This window comes from Anopheles darlingi, chromosome 2 (assembly GCF_943734745.1).
Source record: "Anopheles darlingi chromosome 2, idAnoDarlMG_H_01, whole genome shotgun sequence".
Taxonomy (NCBI): Eukaryota; Metazoa; Arthropoda; class Insecta; order Diptera; family Culicidae; genus Anopheles; species Anopheles darlingi.
In genome coordinates, this window is record NC_064874.1 from 12,847,979 (window position 1) to 12,866,614 (window position 18,636).

Below are 18,636 nucleotides of genomic sequence, written 5' to 3' on the forward strand. Positions count from 1 at the left end.
AGCCATAATAACTTTTCTCATTAAAATGAGTCATCGCTTTACGGCTCGGCGTGCGTTTTGGTTCGGTGCACGTTCTCCGGCTGCGTTTGTTTAGCCTCGCGTTGGTTCTGACACTCTCTCTCTCGCTCCATGCCCCCGACCACAACACACCAAACACATTAGCTATGCTTAGTTATGCTTCGAATGGTTCCCTGAGTACCCGGGGGAGGGGAAGGCCCCGACAATTTTGGACCGTACCGTAACGCACACACAAACAATTCCATCGTTTATTTGTCACCAAAAAATGGGGACATTGTCGTCGATGGTCAAAAGACGGATTTGTGATAGACAGCTGGCACTAGGTTTTTCACTCGGGGGCGAATTTCTCGGTTTGCAAGATGTACAACAGACCCCGCGAATCGATACAATCTCAGATCCACCCTCTCCCAATTCATCAAGCATTCGGTGCGGTTCGGTTCGTGCTCATGAATTTTTGGGCAAACTTCCTTCGAGAAGAGGACTTTCAATATTGAGTGACAAAAGACTCAATATTCATCGTTTGCCACAGCGTTATGATTATGCGACCGCAGAGATGTAAATGCGCCAGAGCATATTTCAATTTCCATCCATCTCTCCCTTTCTCACTATTCTATTCTGCTGCAAATCGAACGCCTGGACCAAGATGTCTCTTCCCTTTGCGACGCCTACAAGAATACAGGAAAAGAAACTCTCTTCCCACACTTTTTTCCATCGCTCTGTCGCACAAGAATCCGTGGGACTGGAACGTAGTCCGCGACAGACCCAAGCAAGTACACGCCATGATGTCACACGAAATCCATCCGAAAGTCCGTGACGGTCAGGGAGGACCAGGGTTTGGGTGGGGTCCGCGGGACCGGAAAGTTCAAATCAATTGAACCGCGAACGAACGAATACACTTCATTCTCCGGGAGAAACCCCACAGAAAACTGGAGCAGAAACTGACGATGGAGCGGAGTCAGCAAAAAGCCGTGTCTGAGGTCACCATAAAATGGGACGAGCAGCAGACAGACACCACGACATCAACTTCGGGGCTTCCTCTGCACACCCAAAAATGGAATACTAAATGAAGAGAGAGGGGGGGACAGAAAGATTGACTTCCCGAACGCATCGCGAATTCCAACCGAAAAAAAAAGATTATATCTCGACCAGAATATCTCGTCTCTTCCCTTCTTGATGGTGAGCGCAGATTGGAGGGGGAGTGGGGGGAATGTCATGTTACGCGCCCTTGTCTGATTCGTCATCATCCGTTGCTTAACGAGATGTATTCGGGGAGCGCATTTGGAGTACAGTCAAAAACCGCGGTTTGCCTGTTGATGAATCGACGATCTCGACTCGGAAATCATCAGAAAACTCCTCCACGACTTAAGGGGAGTTGGAGTCGTACCCTCTTCCAGTTGCAAAACCAAGTCGAGGAGAACACTCAAACACAAACCAACTCGTTTAGGTTTCAGGTTTTATCGTTACCACGACCCGTTTCCTTTACATCTCTCTGGTCTGTAACTGATGCTTCTGCTTCTGCTGCTGCTGCTGCTGCTGCTGCTGCTGCTACTGCCACTGTAGGAGTGGAATTTATTGCCAAAAACGGAACACAGAAGTTGTGAACTCCAGCAGTACAACAACGAACAACCATACACCACCAAACGGGGGACGCACCAATGGAAACCTGGAAGAGACTAAACAAATGCGGAACTTTCCTGGAGCAAACTGTGGCTGTAACTGTCAGAATAAATCAAAAGTTCCACCTACACACTAGGTGTCGAGACGAACCTGGCCTGGAGCGAACTTTCGACTGCTTCTTTGCCCACACTCTTGTAGGATATATGGCGTGGACATCTGGTGAGTATCCCGGGGTTCAGGATTACACCAACAAGGTTCTACCAGCGATCCTACACCATAGCGGCCGCCGCGCTTTGTGGGTACAAAGTTTGACAATTCCTGCTTAATTGCTTTCAGGATTTTGCAACGGGTTCCTCTATCTGATAAGGACACCTCCCGCCCACCCCCGACACTACGGCGGCCATTGTGCGAGAATGGATTATTACCTTCTTTCCAACGCATCAATTCGTGCGGAACATGCATGCGAAGGAGGATATCATGTCGTACGACCTTTTCATGATGATGAAGGTATTAGGGAGGACATTGGATATTGGAGCGGCCGATTGGGATAGTCCCTCGGGTGTATGCAAGGGGGTGGATATATGGTCCCGATCATCCACTGTCAATCAAACGAAACAACTTACGGAATAATTCACGCAACTACTTTGAGCCACTTTAGTTCGTCCCATACCCGTTGGAGGTCACAAAAACCTTTCTTCTTCTTCTTCTTAGGCCTCTTTTCTTATCCATGGCCTTTCACCACGTGCCTCCGTATGGGAGGGATCTAACTCAATTTTCCAGAGACCGTAGCCAACAGTCCGGAACGGGGAGTGCCGAACCCATCATCCAAATTTAATACGTCGGAACATCGCCACTTTGAACGGGACACAGCCACGGGGTGTACTCGACAGTACGGGGGAGAAGGGGGAGACCTGGTCCATTTCCCAGTGCCTGGTGGTGGTCGTTGTCCGAAATAGCTGCCAGTTGATTCAGGTGGATCTGCCAACTGGCCACGCACACGTCAGTCGAGGAACACCTAGTTGTCATAAATATTAATAACTTCAAGCATCCGAGTCCGGACTCCGGACGATCCCGGGGACCCCAAAACGCGTGTGCGTATGGGGTCCAATACCCGATCGAGGGGTCCTTTCCGGGGGTGAAGCAGGCCTTTCATTTTTCGCCCCATAATCGCCCCAAATCAAAACGTGCCCAATCCAATTCCGACATACTAGAACAGCGCCACACACCATACCCTGTCGATGATGTTGGGGCAGGGCTGGAAGGTGGGTGGGGGGGGGGGAGTTGCACTAACGTTGATCCACGTCCACGTTTAGAATTTTGACCCGAACCCCGAGCCCTCGACCATACCACCACCACCACCACCATCCCTCGACTCCGGCGGACGACGTGCCATTTCTCATCAATAATTCAATTATTCCTCTTTATGGCCTGAATTGTTTTATGCTCGTGAGCTGTCAAGGACTCGGACTCGATCTGGGGTTGCATACATGCTCTGTGATCGTTGGACCCTTTTACGGTGCCAGAGATCTGGTGCCCACTCGTGTGGTCCGGTTTCCTAATCGGAAATTGGGTGCCGGTCATAAATATTTTTGGTAAAGTTGCGCCCCAACGCACACGCCTTCCCGCCTTCACCGGGCTGCTGCTGGCCAGGCTGGCTGGCTTCGGGAGAGCGAGAAAAAGGGAAAATTTTATTGAGCTGGTCCAGGAATGGTACCCTCCCTCTCCGAAACACCACACCCCCTGAACCGGAATGTTGTCGAAGAGCTCTACCTGGAATACGAATGCTGGAAACGTATTTTCCCGGCAGTCCTTTCGGGTCTGGATAGTCATATGGTGGTACGAGGGATTTTTCGGGGAATGGATCAAAAACGAACAATCAGGAGATTCGGTCCATGGAGTCCAAATACAATCCACAAAAGACACAATCATCACACAAAATCCACTCACTCTGCTGCTGCGGGTGTTGTAAATACCTGGATAGCTCCAGAATAGCTTGAGAACTTTAGGTCTACTCAAGTCTAGACAAGCAAAATTGTCAGAAAACCCTCGGTTCTACCACGGAAATGCTTTAAATTCCACAATCAGGGTAAACTATTTATCTGAAAGGATAACACCCTTGGTTGCTTACCTTCTTTGCGGCCACCAAACGATGCGATGTCACCAGGCAGATAGGCAGCGTGGTGTGTGTTGTCAGTTGCAGGATGATCCCCGCCGGCAGCTCCACTGGCACTTGGATCGATAAAGCATCCCCAGCTTTAACGAGGATGTTCTCCAACCACACCACCTACTCCCCCGGTAAGGGTTGGGTAAGCACACATACACACACGCACACACACACACTGAAACGCACTCACGCACGCACAATGGGGTTGGTAAATAGAATCCCCGAGACCGGAAAGTACCCTTCACGCGACTCGCGATGTCACCGCTTCCCGGGGGTCGATGAGCTTTCCGCTTCCACTAGCGCAAACACACACAGCTTGCTACGATTTTCGCTTGCTCTCTATTTTTACCCCAAAAACTCGCCAACTAGTGCGTGACGGTAAAACAACTTACGGCACTTGCACACTCAACACCGATACTAAACGGGACACTGCCGGTTTACCATTCGGATCCTCGAATGGCAATGAATAATTGACTCGCGGTTGCTCCTCGCTTTGGGGCTCACCACTTTTTGATCCCTTTTCCCTAGTAACTCTCCTTCCTTTCTTCTACTTCCGGGCGGGGGCACTACTCATCCACACTCTTTTACAGCACTATCGCGCACCTTCACTATCGCACCACCTCTTTTACGCACCGGAAACTGACACTCGGCTCGTAGCCTCGAAGAAGAACAACTATCACCACGAAATGCACTCGCGCACGGTCTAAACAACGCACAATTCCGCGCCGCCCAAAAGAAGAAAAGAACGATTCGGTTTCGTCCTTCCTTCCTTCCTCCAACTACGTCACTTGACTCGCGGATTGAGCGAACGGAATGCTAATATCCCCGGAAATCGGCCATCGGCGTTCACGTTCTCACTACTCACATCGAGAACCGTGTACGATGGCGTCTTTGATTGCCTGTTCACCGCGCACAGCAGTCAGAGTCACGTACTACCGCCTCAGGAGGCTGTAAAGAAAGAAGGAGAGAGCGAGTTCTAGGTGAGAGAAAAAAAAAGGTCCCGTCGGATCGCTGAAAAAGATTCGCGAAAATGCAACGCTACGATGAGCGAGCAAGCAGTGAACGATGACGTGGGGCCGCCGGGGGCAGAATGTACTTCTACACCAGGACCCAACGGAACCGGAACGAGTAGACGGCTGGTAGTGCTGGATGAGCACGACGTAGCACCACGCACGGAGTCCAATATTGCGCGCCCGCCAACGCTTTTGGGAAGAATCACGATTCGCACGCACAATGCGGCACACGCTACACACGCTACACACACGCGTATTTAGTATTGTTCTTCGCGATCCATTGTTTGTTACGCTTTGCTTAGTACCTTTAGCATCGGAAGAGCGCGAGAATTGACGTGGAAGTAGCACCGTTCCGGGGGATTCTAGCGATTTCAGGTGGAAAAACATGTTCTTCTCCCGTGAAGAGCTGATGATCGACAGCATGGAGCTGTTGGGGGGGTTGTTGATGTTGAAGAAGGTGGTCGTCCCATGTTCAACGCTCACGCCTCGCTGCCACTGCCAATCCGGGTGATGAAGTTGAAATTTGCGCGCCGACGTCGTACGTAATGTGCTTATGTGCGACCGGCGTGAGAAGGTGAGCATAGAAACCTGTGCTCCGGGCATCGTGTTTCGGGCGGGCAGACAAACTTTAATGCTGACAAATTGGCATCTCCCTAAGAATGTCGACACGCGTGGACACAAACACACTTCTTGCCAGGAGTGGCGTTGAAATGCTTTATCTTTCACTGGCCGCCCACTACCGCCGGATGTTGATGCTGTTTCCATCGCATTTTCTTTTGGCAGTTTTTGCGCGCGCAACAAAGTTCTAGTGGCAAGTTTTTTTTCCCCGGTCGGCGAAGGTGAAAGGGGACGCGAAACATTTCTTTTCTGCTCGTGAAATCAGAGAGCCACACTCGGATGCGCGGTATGAGACTCACAGCTGGCTCAATGGCTTCATTCTTTCGCGAAGAAAAAGGGCATTCCCCCTCGACCCACCTTGGCACAGCCCACAAGCAGCACACACGTGGTGATATGCTACGTGATGCTCATCAAAGGAAGAGCACCAAACCGAAGTTGGCCCCTCCTTGGCTTAAGAACGCGTTCTACATTGTTGCTGGTTGTTGTTTTGAAGGTGGTACGCAGCACCACCGTGAAGAGCGAGGCACGTAGCAAAAGTAAATTCCCCTGATTAACGTACAGCAGCAACAGCAACAACAACATCAGCTACACGCACAATAGCCGGCGTAGTATGACTCGCGCGATTCAGCTATTTGAAACTGACACGCACGTCACGAGGCCCTCGCGTGTATCTGCGCGCATCACATTCACGCTTCTTCTTCTTCTTCTGGTGCTGGCTACTACTGCTGCTGCTGCTGCGGACTGACAACCTTCACACCTTTCACAGCCAACATGAACAACGCAACTCTCGTGAAGAGAGAAGGGAGAGACATCCATCATCCATCGCTAACATAGAGAGGCATCTCCGCCGCGTACACCTTGAACTCATTTGTGCGACGGTGGACTGTGGAGCAAAACCGAGAAGTACACATCAAAGGTGGTGTGGTGGGTGTTGTTCTGAGGCGAACGTTCTCTCTTCCTGGGCACGATAAAGAGGCGGCCATACAATTTGTCAAAATCCTTCCACGATAGACACACAATCATCAAAGTCGAAAGGATGATGATGCTCCACGGCACTACTTGCCACTAATTGCGAGTAGCAGCAGCAGCAGAGTCGGTGTGTGGTGGGTGCGTGCCTCCAGTGCCCTAGAACCGGCCGATCGTGCAGCGAATTAATTAAAAAGAAACTGAAAACTATCCCCGCTACCAGCCCACCGAGATACTTTCTGCGTATCTAGGGCTCTCAAATTCTATCCACCATTTGCGGGGAAGTTCTCTAGAACCGGATTTCCGGTTCACGGCTTGGCCTTCATCATGGTGGTGCGTGGTGGATGGGTTCTAGCGAACCCCGCTTCCCGTCTGTCATCAATCCGGTAAAGGGCAAACCACTTGAAAAAGTCGGTGTGACGACAGAGAGAGATAGGGAGAGAGTTCCCTTCAGTTGCGCCTACAGTTTATTGCGGTTGATGCCGCTATCTGACGACAGACTTTGTAATTCGTGGAACAACCGACAGTAAAAGAGCTCGCTGAAGAGTCATCGTCGTGACTGACAAGAAGTGGATTCATTGGAAAAAGGGTGATATCTCTAGTAGAACACCTAGATACAAATCATGGTTCGTCTATTTCAATTCATCTCGCCTAGTCGCTAGTGTCGGCCCAAGCTCTAACCAATCACTAACCAATTATTTCAATTAGCAAACCGGGGCAACGATAAGGGCTACTACTAGAAAAGCTACTAGAAAAGCCAACAGTGGCCCGAATTCAGAGCATCGATATCGATGATTTGATTTCAACAAATGGGAAGTGATTTGATTTTCTCTTTTCGCAACCGAAGTCGTCGTCAGCGAGAGCGCGTCAGAATGCACCGTACACCACTGGGGGTGACGGTGCAACAAGTTTGCGACTTTTCCTCGAGCTCGAGAAACCTTGCTCGGTGTCCTCCTGCGCGCTGTCCAACGCAGAGGCGGCCTTCGCCGAAAACAATCCAAAGTACACAATCGACCGAGAACGAAAACGGATCCATCGCTGTCGCTGAAGACCGGATCCGTTAGCTAAGGAGCAGCGGTCGAGCCCTGCCGACCGACCGACCGACCGACAGACAGACAGACAGTCCGTTCGTCCGTCCAATCCATCCCGGAGACCGATTCCAGGGACTTCCGGCGCAATCAAAAATCAATCGAGTGAGAAAATGAAAAATCAGATAACGGAAGCCACACTCCGCTCGATGGCGTTCCTAGCGACCTAGTGCAACCTGGGGGCGAATGGCGAAGGACACCCGCAGAAAGCCCATGCGAGAAAACCCCCGACAGAGAAAAGTCAATATTCGCTCGTCGCTCGTGGTTCGGTGGGGCTTTTTTTCGGGGCAAAAGGTGAGCCAGACAATGGCCGATGACGAGACCCGTGTGTCCAACGATCCACAACTCGTTCCGTAAACGCGCGCGCCCAGCAGGGCAATAGGGCCCTCCTGCCCCGGGTCGCGTGACAGCCACCATCATGTGTATGCCAATTGGGTTGTTTTTCTCTTTCGGGTTTTCTTTTTTGCTGGCGCTGCTGTTGCCGATGGCCAAACATAGCTGATCCGGACGAAGTTTCTTTGCTAAAAATGGAAAACACGCAACCGTCGCCGTCGATGGTTGACGGGGTTCTGGATGCGGTATTTTTTATGCCTGGATTTTTTACCATTCTTTATATTCACGTGTCAAAGGTCAGAATAGACCATAGGTAGCCACAATTACCAAGAACCGAATTCGGGTTGACATTCAGTTTCTCTGGCAACCACGAGTTGATAAGAACATGTCACAGGAGTACGGAGCGTCAATCAGTCCTTGGCAGGTGATGAGCAGCAGCAGCAGCTAGACAATGCTGTGTCCAGGTATCGAAAGATGTCAGTTAAGATACTAATCTGCATTCAAAATTAGTTCTCGAATGACATCCTTCGTATATCTGGACTGAACGACTGCAAGTTCTAATTAAAAAAAAAAACCTTAAAAATATTCACATAAAGCTCGCTGCAACTGTTGTAGCAAACAGAATTGCATCGATTACATTCCATCCCGATTGCATAACATTGCGGTCGAGAACCAACGCCAAACTCGCCATTGCATTCCAAAAACCACGTGCCAACAACGTGCGTGGTAATACCGGTGGTGCATTTCAATGCCGCCGCAGCATAATTGTGTAATTGAGATTCCATTGTTCCTTGCTCCAGTCCCCCGAGGACCCTTCTCTTCCTTTTCTTCCGTTGCATCTTCAGAAACACGCGGCTGGTGTTTCTGCATTTTATTTACTCTTCAACAACCGACTCCCCGGTGCACAGGTAGCACAGCAGCATCGATCGAGAGCAGAAACATATGCCCCCCCCCCTTCTGTATGGAGTTGCTTCGAACAATAAGTGGCCCCCTCTGCGCTCTCTCCGGTTATCCGCGAAACTACAAGCGTGCTCATCGAGTCATCGAGCGGAAACGGAACGTTCTACCCGTCATGCACCACAAAGAAGAGGGAGCTTGCTCTCCGATCAAGCGCAGTTCTGCTGTTCTGTTCTGGTAGTTTTTTTGTTGTTGCTTAATTCCTTTCGAGACACAATGGGGCCACAGCACACATAATTTTGCCGATTGATTGAGTGCGCACCATACCATTTCATCGGCAAACCGACCGTATCCCGATGCGCCGCCATCATACAATGCGCCCTTGTCTTCATCGATGCAAATGGTCCCCCCCTGTCTCTTCCTCGCTTTCTTGCTCGACCGGTCCATTCTCTAGAGTTCTGTGGTTCCTTAAAAAAGAAAAGGGGAGAACAGAGTCAGAACGGCGGCCAAGATGTGACGGCGGCATGGCGGATGGCCTTGTACAACAGCTGGTGCTGCTGCGCGGCTCGCGAGCATGCAAATTGAACGCTTCCGGTAGCAACTCTCGAAGAGGAAGAAGAAGAAACAGTTCTCGAAGGTCAAGGAGACCCGAGACAAATGCTCGCCGCAAACATCTAATCCACTTCCCGGGAGCGACCTTTTGTTTGTGAGACGTTGGCTGGCGCCGCATCTCTCTGCTAACATCGATCGCCTTTCACCTTTTTCCAACAAAAACTTATGCTTCAAAAATCCCTAGACCATCGACAAAGCCGGGCCGGTGCTCGCTACCTTTTTAAAGACACTCCAGCGAGCGAGATAACAGCAGCAGCAACGAGAGCGTTCCGCGAACAATCATCGCGCTCGATCACTTTACGCAGAGCATGATAATGCATACGCACGCACAGCGGCCTGGTGTGTCGAGTGGTGGCTGTTCACAGAGGGTGCCGCTTCATGAAAAATGCCTTCACTCACCGGTAACATCCTATTACTTATCTTTGCCATTCCAACAACCACAACCGGCCCTTCCTGGTTTGCTCGGTGGATTGCCGTGTCGCGCGCGCAAGCGACCATTCCACGAGGAGGTAAAGGACAGGTTCTCGGCGAACCAGGAGGGTTGGGTTTATGACATTAATCTAGATTCCCCGGCAGACATCGTTAACATTTGTCGCGGTCGCTTCTTCCTACCACACCACCTCCTCTTCATCGTGCCATTTAAGGTTTGCGAAAACGTTTTATGCGCGTCCGTTAGAAAAGAAAGCAAAAGAAGCCTCGCGTCTGCCTCTGCGATTCTGCTGCTGCTGCTGCTGGTGCTGCTGCGATATCATTCTCTTACATTATTGAACAACGAGGCAGTTTGTACAAACCGTCCGTGGCCAAAGAACGGAATCCACTTCTCTTCCTGCCAGCCACACCACACATCATCGGGCGCTATATATGGCCTCTTCGTGGTTCCTCCTCTCGGCGCGCCACTGTAGAACTCCAACTCGTTTGCACACAGAACAACCAAAGACACAGAACCGTGTTGTGTGTTTTCGTGGAATGCTGGAGCAGAAATAAGCTCGTCTATTTTAATACCGGAACATGCCAACGGAACAGAAATGGAACGAAATACACACGCACGCACGCACTCTCTGGGTTGCGTGCCGGGCAGATTTGGAATACTTTTGCCGCAAATCATAAGCCCGGAATAGTGCCTTCAAATCCACCTTCGCGTATCGCCGCGAGAAGGTCATGCAAATTGGACCCAAAGCGTCTCTGCGCCGAGCATTTCTCCAGCCCATGTTGAAGGGCACTAACGCACGCAGCAGGAGAAGAAAATCGTTACGCAGTGCGCGCGATAGAGGCGGCGGCGTGCGCGTCCGGCGCTATCAATCATGTATAATCTAATTAAAAATTACAAACAACACACCCGGCGCACCGGTGCAAGACCTGGTGCGCGCCTCACGGAAATTCCAATTATATTCTGCGTGAAAACGGGATGCCAGTCACAGTCTCGCTCGTTCTCTCTCTTTCGCTTTTGCTAGCTGCCCTTTCCTAGACCAGCAATATCTTGTGGCCAGCGCGCCTCTTCGTGGGTTCACGTCTCGAAGGGAAGAACCGCTCACGACACACCCTCCCTCCTTCCGGAAGTGCAATCAAGCATTGCCATTAGCGGGCCAGAAAGAACTGCCGTTCGTCCGGACCAAAGAGTCTGTTCTGAGGGTTCCATTCCGCAATTCCAATGCAAGAACAACAAGGAACGCACCAATGGCTGTGAATGGAAGGAAGGTAATCATGTAATCGTCTCTCTCTCCCCTCCTCCTGAGTTCATATATTGCCCGCCCGAGTTCGAATGCCCCCTTGGCAAGCGGAGGATAATTCGCCAAAAAGTGGAAAAACCCTTGGGTGAACTTCCCGCGTTGGAAGCGCTGCTGGTAGCAACGGAAGCAACGGAAGCAGAAGCAGATGCTGCTTCTCGTGGGCAAATTATGGTTCCGTTAACCCAAAACACACAACTCGGCCAGACCAATCCCCTCCCCTTCCCTTCCTTGGCGTTCTGTTTCTACATCTGCAAATGCAGCTGAAATCGCCAAGTTGGAATCAGCATCTGCAGTCACGATAAGGGGCCCGCTCGTTGTTGTCGCTACTTTTACCAGACCATGTTGTTATCGATTGTTCTATACGCTTACGGCGGTGCAGATAGAGGAGCTGCAGGAACATGGAGTTCAGGTGACGATAAGCTTCGGCAAACGAAAAAGAGTTCCACGGCCACGCCTGCGCTCCGCTTATCACAATCAGCGACAGGCACCCCGGAAGTGCATCACCACCCATTCAGCCGTTGTCCAAAAACCGCATTATCAGCAACGCATTATCGGGGAAGGCAGAAGGCGGCGAGACGCAGATAATGCAGCGAATATGCCACTTCACGTCGGTCCACCACACTTCACGGGCCGTATGGTGGTGGACAACACACCGCACTGCGTCACGTTGCGCTTTCACAATCAGAGAGCGAGAGAGAGTGGAGTGAGGAGTTGGTTCTTTTATCGAACGCTTTATTTGGGCTCAAAATATGGGAAACAAATTGTGAAGCACGCACCACAGCAGCATGAAAAATCATAAACAGAGGGACCCAGGACTCGAAAGAGATCGAAGAGAGAGAAAGAGAGAGTGGGAAACAGAGAGCGTGATGAATTGATGGCGATCAACCGGAATGCATCCTCTGCCTTTCCCTTCTCTTCATGGTTTCTAATGCAACATCGAGCACAGCTGACGCGAGCACCACACTCCACCATGCTTGACATTGAAACCAACGCCCCAGCATCGACCTCGAGAGTCCCGAAAATGCCCGAAAAAAAAGCCGGGTCCGGGGAACAGCTGCAGACACTTTCACGGACGAGCGAACGAGAGGCAGAGCGAGAGAGAGAGGAAGAGAGGTAAAGGGAACAAGGATACCGGACCCTCTAACCTTATCCCACAATATCCCATCATCATATCCCTCCGGTGATCCCCGATCCATTCGGTCGCGAGTCCCGTGAGCAGCTGCTTCTACTGCTGCTGCCGATGCCACTTTCCAGTGATGCTATCCCGGTGTGGCAAAGCTATGCCCCGTTATGTTTTTGGAGGAAAAATTAGGGAACTCACCCCCGGTCACGGACACGGAACAACAGAAATGGAAGAGGAGGAAGAATAGGAGGAAGCAAACGCGCCACTTAGCACGCACTTTTCCTGCTTCGGTTGCCGAACGACCGAAAGGGATCTTCTTCTTCTTCGTCTTCTGCTGGCCAACTCTGGACCGCGTCTAGGCGATGGTGGTGGCGAGTGATAATGAGTTGAGAAGACCTTAATCGCGGGATCGTAACCGAATCCCCGGGAGCGCGTTGCGTGCGTTGTTTCCTTCCACTTTCTAAATGATTAGTGCCGCACCAAACACCACATTCTCATTTTGCCCATAAACTCTCCTGCGACCGGAAGCGCAAACGGTGCCTGGACCCGAGATTCTGAACCCGAACCCGGTGCGCGGCAAACTCTGGAAAACTTTCCCCCGCTCCAGGGTCAGACGAGGACAAGCGAATCGATTTTTTTGGCCCCGGGTTAGAAGTAAACATCAGCGCGCGCCATCAGAAGGAGGACGAAACCCCATTTTGTCTATCTCCAGAACCGGAACAGGACAAACAGGGCCAGCCACCCCCCTTGGGTTCGAGGGAGCAGGAAAAGTGTATGTGAGGGGAAAAGTTTTCCACAAGAGACAAACGTGAAGATAATAGAATGGCGAAGGGGCCTCCCGGGTCTGGCATTTCCGCTCGAGCGTACAATCCTTTTCAACCCCGAGGTTTTCCCTTTTCAGCAAAAATGAGCTTCCTGCTGCTCCTTCCCGGGGGTGCACAGCGCAACTACTCCACAGTTTTTCTTCCGGGAAAACCCCCCCCCCCAGATGGAGGCCATATAAGGAGAACGTTGCTGCTACTGCTGCTGCTGCTGGCTGGAATGCTTTAATTCGTTGAGGAAAATTACATTCTTTTCAGCAGCCCGCCAGCCAGCCAGCCATTACACGCTCCTCGACGGTTCGCCTGAGGGCCCTTACTCCGGCTTCTGCTGCTGCTGCGGCTGACCGAGAAAAATGGATCCACGAAATGGTGCATAACGCTCCTATACACCAGGCGCACTGAGCTGCCGCTGTACGGAAACGGGGAAAAAAAACCGAGAGTTTTCCAGAAATTGAATTTTTAATTTTTAATCCTCACCATACCCCGATGCCGTGTAATGGGTGTCAGAGGCGGTTGGTTGGTTGGTTGCAGAAAAATGATAAATGAGATGCCCAACTGTGGTCCACACTTCATCAGCGTCCCCTCCCCCACTCCGTTGCATTCCTTATCTGGTGCGGAAGAAGAGGCCAGACCAGCCGCCCTGACCTCACACCACCTGTCACCGTGTGTAAAGCGCGACGCTTGAAGAGACGATGAATAATGCTAAAGTTCCAGCGAAGGAACATATTTCGCCACAGAGAAGCGGAGGCAGCGGCAATATGCGTCATATGTCTTCAACACCACACTCTGGAGGCGATTTGGCGAATTCTTTCGCTTCCGAATTCATCCCCAAAAATTCCCATGAGTCACATGGCGGTACCGCCATCTCATAACCTCAAAAAGGGTGCAAATTAATAGCAACACAGAACGATCAAACCGAAACAGAACCGAGTACGCCTACTGTGCACCTCTGCTGTCATGCTGTCGGTAGTACCCGGAGAGAGCCTGGAGAGACTCTGGCCTCCTAGGATGTGCAGTTTTGTGTTGATTGAATCCAAACACAAAGCAGACCGGTATCTTGGATCCGCTCTTGGATGCCCGAACAAAGAGGTGTCAACGATCTTCACAAACCCAGGTATGCGCGCACTGACCAAGAGACACTTGGCTTGGCCCGATGATCATCAGCCCGCCCGCCCGGCCCGTCCGTTGTTTGTTTTCCTTTCTATCCCGTGCCGACGTGCCCGGGGTGCTTGCTTCAGGGCCAAACCGAGGCGAGAAAATTCATTATCCCCGGTACACACGTACGTACCACGCGCTCTATCAGGACATGACGTGTTATGCTCCGCCATCGTCACCGTCACCGTCGTTGTCGTCTGAACGTCCTCGTCGCTTGGGTGATAAAAGTATCTCTGGACGTCCTTATCACTCCGTTGCGAGTGCGTGCGTGCGTGCGTCCATAGATAGACAAGCGATAACCGAGGGGTGGTGCGTACGATGAAGGGTGAAGGAAGTGAATGATTCATGTCCCTGCAGAGAGGTACACAGGGCGGTTATGTCCAAGACCTGATGACAGCCGACAGAATAGGCCCATTATTAGTCTAATCAAAATACATGCCCCCCACCCTCCCCCCCCTCCGGAGTGTGTGTCCTTTCAATTCGATCCAAAGGACAATATATAGGATAGGAAGTACGTGGTACTACTACTGCCACTACTAATACTACTGCTGGAGGAAGTGACCTCATGCGTAAACGACTGTATTACCCCCTGGGAGGGTGGAAGGTGCACCCCTCTATACACTTGCGTCACCATCTTCCACTGCCATCTCGACACTCGAGAGGCCGGATGATTTGATTTTTATGTCCAATCCCCTCTAAGGAACCCTCATTAAACTGTGGCGGGGTAGCCCCAGGGGGGAGAACAGGACGAACGAGTGCCTGGGCTTCGATAATGGCAGATCTAGGCGTGTGCAAAAGGTGATGGCGGTGATAAAGGCATATGAGGCGCGCGCTCGGGATCTTTTAAAACATCCACGATAAGCTCCATATAAAACCCTGAAGTTCCTCTCTCTCTCTCTCGCCTACGGCTACGACTAGGGGGTCTCGACCGGAGTGTCGTTTTGCAGGGCTCGTTGGGTTCGTTGTTTCGGGAGCTTTTTGGCTGCTGCTGCTGCTGCTGTTATCGTTCGTTGTGTCAATCTTCTACACCCGAACCTAGATTGCGCTTGTTATGAGTTTGTTGGATCGCACTTTTAAGCAAAAATGGCTCCAGGGGGGCGTCCGGGTCCTCTTCTTTGTCCTTTGCTGCTGGCAAAAGCGACGACCACCTTACGGGCAATGGTCGTGCATTAAGCTTAAGTGTTACAACACACCCCCCGGTGCCGGTGCCGAGATGGTTGTGTCCTTCGACCACATTAATGGTGAGAGATGGATGGACCGGTCAGGGGGCAGGGAAGGCCAGCACTCTATGCGGGGACTCGGAGGTAGGCAAAGAGCAAAGGTGGTATCATCGCATTCATATACCAGAGGACGTTACACCTCACACCCTTCCCAGTGGACCCATAAACATGGTTGCGCTCGATTAAGAATCTCGTTAATGGATTGCTTTCGAGTATAAAAATGATTAACTACCTTACATGCACACATAAAGCAACCCTCCAAACCTTCGGGCCAAAGGAACTCCACTCCAGCCCACGGCACCAGCAAAAATCCTAGAGGTCCGTTTACTCTCGGAGTGAGTGCCGACGAAAGCCACCGGCCCGGAAAACCACTGGAAGCAACAAAACCTCACGAGAAAGGCGGTATCGAATACTCGGCTCAGGACTAACCAAATGACAACACGAGGACACGGGACCGATCCGTCCCAAGCAGGAGGAGGAGGAGGAGAGAGGAATGGCCGGGCTAGGGCACGAAGTGAATCAGCAAATCGAAGGCATAAATAAAATTTATTTATGACAACAAGGAATTGCTTATTCATAAAAATGAAACTATACCCTCTCTTCCAATGGTCCCCGAGGGTTGGGCGACACTGGTTCAAGGAGCGTCTCCTCCTTCTCCTCCTTTTCCTCCACCGTCATTGTCATCATCGTCATCGACGGATCCGATCCTCGTCGAACCTGACGTCGTGTTTTCGGTGATGGGGGAAAGAGTTTTTTTTTTCTTCCTACAAAAGATGATCCAAAACCTTTCTCGCTTTCGCTAAGAGGTCACGTTTCATCGATGCATAATCCCTACATACACACACACAGTGTGCCACACGCGCAGGACACGTTATCCTTTGGCCGGTCAACAGCCCCGACACGAGACGGATATCCAATCCCCCTTCTTTATCGAAGCCTCCAGGTCCTGATCCTAGAGAGCTCTGATGGTCAACAACACAGAACGCCTAGTTGCTGCCGGAAGATAGATATCGTCAGAGAGAGAGAGGTCGTGTCCCTCCCTCTGGCGGGATAGCTTTCAATGGTCCGTGATTTTTGGGTTTCAGATGTGCCCCCCGAAGGCAGGTCCCAGCTTCCTCCTGCACGCGTGCCCGATTCTGTCGTCTATATCGGCCGGGGACAGACAACTTCCTCAACGGCACCAACCATGTTGCTGCTGCTGCTGGTGCTGCTGGTGCTGCTGGCATGCCGTAGAGGTCTTGCTTCTGCAGCAGAACTCGCACGATTTAATTTATTGCCCTCGAATAGTTCGTGATTTCGCCATAGATCACCTTCTCACTCACTCCCAGGGAAACGTCGGAAAAGGACTCCTGCGTTGGGGGGCGTCGTATCGAGAAGAGTTCGATGGTTTTTGGTCGCCGCTAGTAGTCGATTGGTAAACAACCAACAGGCGCTACTACCCCAGACCCCGACCGACCGACCTACCAACCAACCAACCGGACACGCCCGTGACTAATGGCATTCGGGCATGAAGTGAGGTTAGTTCTCCTCCGGAATCGATTCCGGTCTTGGGTCTTGGGAGAGTGTGAGAAGAGATTCGGAAACCAATTTCCGCTCGAATGAATGAGAACAGGAAGTGGATGGAAGGCGCATGCATACCCCTCGCCATCATCGAGGACAAACCCCGGTACCCTGATAGTGTAACCCCTCTCACGTGTAGCAACCCCCTCCCGTCGCTGGTCTCTCGGCAGTCATGTCATCGGCAGCAGCACAGCAAACTGAACGGCGCTATTAGGAAAAGTTATTTCTGGAGCTCCGAGTACCACCGGAGCAATGATTTTCGGTGTCGCAGGAGCCCCCCGTTTTCATCGGGCTCATAAAACCTCATGCTGCTTTATGAGCCGTTCCTTCTAGCCCTACCACCCCTTCCCCCCTACCACACAATGTAGTACACGTGTACGCTTCTCGTCCGACCCGTTAACCCCTAGAAGGAATGAATAAAAATGGGTTCCTCCACGGAAGACGGTGACTACTGGCTCTGTTATTGTTTTCCCTGTGTCCACACGCACGGGAAGCATAGGCATCGTGGTGCACGTCTTGGGAGATGTTTGTCCGCCGAGCGCGTGTCTTAACTTCCTCCGTGTCCTTGGATCACCTCAGCCGCAGCCGCAGCCGCAGCAGCAGCAGCATGAGCGTGGCACGTTTATGCGATATGTTTCATTCCCTTAAGCATTTCTCCGTCGCTTGTTTTTCTTCATTTTCCTGCTGCTCTACGAGGAAAATCGAAAATCGTTTCATTATGTTGCGCCAGTAGCGATCGATTACTTTTCTTGTGAGAAATTTCCCGCGATGTTCCACGGCCCCCTTCATCACACTCTGAATGCGAATCATTCACTCGCGGTTTAACGGCAACCGGCCAGGATGTTTGTGCTGGGCCCGTAAATATTTGCTTTCGTCAACCAAACCCAACTACAGCGTACAGGCCGGGGGCATCTGCGCGGGCTACTGCGAGCAGAAAGAATTGTTATCTATCCGCGCGAAGAAGTGTTTTCGGGCAAATATTAGATCACCGTAGCTCAACTCGAGGGCACAGACAGGGTGTAGCCATTTTCTCTGTTGGGCTGTTTGGCCTGTGTCGCTACAAGCAGTAGGAAAGTAAATAGAGCCTTCTAGTAGCGCGTAAGAACCGACAACGGAATTGGCAAATGTGTAAGCGTGGATATGTTGGGGAAGGTTTAACGGCCACTTCTCTTCGGCCTACGATTAGACTCAGTTTTTTATCGTTTTGGCAATGGGGTAGAGGAGCTGAATACCAGCATTTATGCTCATTGGCTAGTTTATGATGCTGAATCAGGAAAAGACACTTAACCCTCAACGAAGCGGGATTTGAGTTATTCCGGACGCTATCAGCCGCCCACAGTGCACAGTGTGCGTTGAAATTCTTCCAATGCTTACTCATCTTACAGTTCTTGGATTACTATTTTCGTTCAACATTCTGTGCGTGAATCATACACAGCCTCTCGACAGCATCTAGTCATCCAGGGCGTACCGGCGAAGATGATCTGAACCGTGATGCTGACGCGGACTCCAACGTCAGACCAACGGAATGCAAACAAACCAAATGGCTAAATGTATGCCACAATTAAAGCCGCCTTTACCATCGAGCGGTAAGCTGATAAATTTATGCAAACTCGGCACTCGGCACTCGACTTCAAGATGCTGCTCATGCGATGGCGAGCATCAGAAAATGGTGCACGGGTCAAAACGTTTTCATGCACAATTTCC

The 18,636-nt window shown here is 51.2% G+C and overlaps 1 protein-coding gene across 10 annotated transcripts in view; it reads right to left on the reverse strand.

Moving 5' to 3' along the window:
• The window catches only part of LOC125952497 (uncharacterized), a 135,532-nt gene that overhangs the window by 114,064 nt on the left and 2,832 nt on the right, over nucleotides 1-18,636 (reverse strand). For all 10 annotated transcript variants that reach the window (XM_049681983.1, XM_049681987.1, XM_049681984.1 and 7 more), the window contains one exon: nucleotides 3,764-4,747. The gene's annotated coding sequence lies outside the window, so the exon portion shown is untranslated. The remainder of the gene's footprint in view (nucleotides 1-3,763; nucleotides 4,748-18,636) is intronic.